The sequence below is a fragment of the Rattus rattus genome, chromosome 6 (assembly GCF_011064425.1).
Source record: "Rattus rattus isolate New Zealand chromosome 6, Rrattus_CSIRO_v1, whole genome shotgun sequence".
In the NCBI taxonomy this organism is placed as follows: domain Eukaryota; kingdom Metazoa; phylum Chordata; class Mammalia; order Rodentia; family Muridae; genus Rattus; species Rattus rattus.
Window position 1 is genome coordinate 42,910,494 of NC_046159.1, and position 4,083 is coordinate 42,914,576.

At 43.4% G+C, this 4,083-nt stretch overlaps 1 pseudogene; it reads right to left on the bottom strand.

Annotated features, from left to right (window-relative positions):
- Positions 1–965: 965 nt before the first annotated feature.
- LOC116904774 lies at positions 966–1,076 on the bottom strand (annotated as a pseudogene).
- Between the last annotated feature and the right edge of the window lie 3,007 nt (positions 1,077–4,083).

A 4,083-nucleotide genomic window follows, 5' to 3' on the forward strand; every position in this document is an offset into this window, starting at 1 on the left:
GCTCCTCTCTTAACCTGAGGGTCAGGACTCCTACCTGCCACAGGTAGTGATGGGTGAGAAAGAAGCTGCTATCTCTCCTTCATCCATGTCATTGCATGGGAGTCAAGTCGTAGGGCCTCATCTCCCAGGCGCATATCCTCTGGGGCCTACTTACCCACAGCTCTCACAATGCAATGTTCAGGGCCTGTTCTTCTAAGCACAGCAGCTGACAATGGGCAGAGTCAGTTATTCTGTTCTCATGTCCCCAGGGCTAGCTTTCCCATGATTCCCAGATGAGGGGCGAGGCCTGTTTTGCACAGCTCTTAGACAATATGTCTATGGGTTAGAGCCCAGCCCTGAGACATTAGCCTGGTCGTTGGTGGTAACAGATCCCTAGTGTTTCAAGGCCACATCCCCATACCAGGCCCCTGATGGCAGCACAGTTCAGGGCTTACTATGGTCCGAGGTGCCATCACTGGCTACTCACATCAGACTATTGCCCGCTACCCAGTTCTGCTTTTGATCATTGTGCTCGCACCCTTCTGTTTCTCTTTCTCTTCGATTTCTTCACCACATACAGCTCTTCTTGGTGGGACCAGGATCTCTGATTGTCAGGACTCATCTTAAGAGTGGTCTTAGGAATGCTATGTCCTCCGCCTGTATCAGGGCACCAAGCAAGGGTCATCTTGGACATGGTTCTTCTCTCTCCTACCAGGCCTGAGTGGCATGTGACTGGTGATTACCTCAGGCTAGCTCCCTATTCAGACCCAGGGAACCAATCTGATGGTCACCTAGACTACCTCCTCACCCAGCTAGCCTGAGTTGCTCCATGTGATAGACGTTGGTCTTTGGCTCACTCCCGCTTAGGGTCCTTGACCAAGATGGAGTTCTTCAAGTCTCTGGCTTTTTAAATCCTGGCAGCCACCAGGCCTGGGTCGTGCAGGACTCGTGGTCTTCTCAGGCTCTATTCTTTCAGATTACTTTAGGCTACTAAACATTCTGATGTCCATGGATGAGAACACTGAGCCTATCTCCTGTCTGCCACCTACTGATTCTCATGTAACACAGCAACCACACCTACCATCCACACCTACAATGCTTCAAGAAGTGGGCATGGAGTAGAATAGTGTCTCTGTCTCCTCTTTAGGAGAATTTTAATAGGATCAAATCAAGGAAGTTACCTCCTATCATTGTTTCGAGTCATTGTCTAAGTTATTTTGTTTTTGAAGAGAATGTAACTTGCCTTAAGAAATGGAGATATGTTTATCTGAGTTTATAACTGTTTTCTTAACTTTATTCAATTTTGTGTATACAAGTGCTTTTCTAAGTGCTTTGGCTGACTCTGCATTCTGTGGCTTCCCATTTGATGAACATCTATTTCATGAATGTTACTTCCTCTAGTTTTAGCTCTACGAGTTACAAGCCAGCTCATCTCTCATCTGCTGTTCTATCAGTGAACAAAACTCCCCTGATTGTATTCACTCCTTCTTCATCCTTACAGTTCTGTTTATTTTAATTTATCCATAATTTTAGCACATTTTATTCCATGGCAATAAAACAAAATCATTCACTGTAATATACACAGACATGCACAAACACCACACACACATTCACACACACACACACACACACACACACACACACACACTTGTTGAAATTTAAGTGTGACTTGCATTTTGCACAGACTTGAATTCATCATTATCAAAATAAAAATAATTACTTGTAAGACTTCAGAAAGACTTAATAGAAATGATTGAAATTTTTGGAGGTTATAGTACTAAAGATTTATTAACAGAAGCGTATCATATATTTATGTTCATGCCGAAGATACTTTATTTATTTGATACTTACCCAGGCATTTTTTCTGTTATATAAGTCTTATTTCTGAGAATTCCCTGACAACTTCTTTGTTCCTCATAGCAACACTTGTATTTTCTCACCATTTTTTCCTATTATTTAAATCTTTCTGCTACAATTCCTATGCTTGGTCTCTTATTCTGTCTTTACACAGCAAACTCATCCCCTCCTTAGGAATCAAACTCTTGATCATAGTTATGGCTTCTGGGCCATGACGCTTTCCTTTATATCGAGTTAGATTTCTGGGTTCCTCAGTATCATGCCATTGCCTCTCTTCTTAAGAATTGTTAAATCTGTTTAAATCAGTAGCTGATCTTCCACCGATTTTCCCCACTGAGGAGAAATGTTGACCCAACTTTTCACTTCCCACCTTGGGCGAGATACCGTTTCACAAGCTGGATCACTGGCCGCTAACCTGTCTCTGGGATGGCACGAAGAACCCTGCCTGACTGAAAACACTGACCTCAGTGGGTGGAACGTTCATGTTTCTCAAAATGCTGCCCAGCAAATAACCTAGTTTGCGATTTCGCTTGAGGATAAACCTCGGACGCCTGTAACCCAAGCCTGGGATGAGGCTGGTGCTCGGTTAGCTGCTCTGCGCATTGCCAATCTTATGCTCCACTTGCTCCATACTTTCCTTTGCTTCCGTTCTCCATCACCACAGTGTCTAGGAATCCAACAGTCAAATCAATGCTGCAGGCCATCACGCTCACACATTCAGACATTGACTTCTTCACACTAAATGTGTCCAGTCTCTAACACAATCCCTTTTATTCTTTATTCTGTTACAATTACTTTTTTCCTTTTTTTTTCCTTTTTTTTTTTTATTATTATTAACTTGAGAATTTCTTATATACATTTGAGTGTTATTCCCTTTCCGGTTTCGGGCAAACATCCCCTCCCCTTCCCCCTTCCTTATGGGTGTTCCTCCCAACCCTCCCCCCTTGCTTCCCTCTCCCCAACAGTCTAGTTCACTGGGGGTTCAGTCTTAGCAGGACCCAGGGCTTCCCCTTCCACTGGTGCTCTTACTAGGATATTCATTGCTACCTATGAGGTCAGAGTCCAGGGTCAGTCCATGTATAGTCTTTGGGTAGTGGCTTAGTCCCTGGAAGCTCTGGTTGGTTGGCAGCTGTACATATGGGGTCTCGAGCTCCTTCAAGCTCTTCCAGTTCTTTCTCTGATTCCTTCAACGGGGGTCCTGTTCTCAGTTCAGTGGTTTCCTGCTGGCATACGCCTCTGTATTTGCTATATTCTGGCTGTGTCTCTCAGGAGCGATATGCATTCACAGTTTGATCATCCGTCTTGAGTTTCATTTGTTCTAGGCATTTAGGGTAATTCAAGCATTTGGGCTAATAGCCACTTATCAATGAGTGCATACCATGTATGTCTTTCTGTGATTGGGTTAGCTCACTCAGGATGATATTTTCCAGTTCCAACCATTTGCCTACGAATTTCATAAAGTCATTGTTTTTGATAGCTGAGTAATATTCCATTGTGTAGATGTACCACATTTTCTGTATCCATTCCTCTATTGAAGGGCATCTGGGTTCTTTCCAGCTTCTGGCTATTATAAATAAGGCTGCGATGAACATAGTGGAGCACGTGTCTTTTTTATATGTTGGGGCATCTTTTGGGTATATGCCCAGGAGAGGTATAGCTGGATCCTCAGGCAGTTCAATGTCCAATTTTCTGAGGAACCTCCAGACTGATTTCCAGAATGGTTGTAGCAGTCTGCAATCCCACCAACAATGGAGGAGTGTTCCCCTTTCTCCACATCCTCGCCAGCATTTGCTGTCACCTGAGTTTTTGATCTTAGCCATTCTCACTGGTGTGAGGTGAAATCTCAGGGTTGTTTTGATTTGCATTTCCCTTATGACTAACGATGTTGAACATTTCTTTAGGTGTTTCTCGGCCATTCGGTATTCCTCAGCTGTGAATTCTTTGTTTAGCTCTGAACCCCATTTTTTAATAGGGTTATTTGTCTCCCTGCGGTCTAACGTCTTGAGTTCTTTGTATATTTTGGATATAAGCCCTCTATCTGTTGTAGGATTGGTAAAGATCTTTCCCAATCTGTTGGTTGCCGTTTTGTCCTAACCACAGTGTCCTTTGCCTTACAGAAGCTTTGCAGTTTTGTGAGATCCCATTTGGCGATTCTTGATCTTAGAGCATAAGCCATTGGTGTTTTGTTCAGGAAATTTTCTCCGATGCCCATGTGTTTGAGATTCTTCCCCACTTTTTCATCTATTA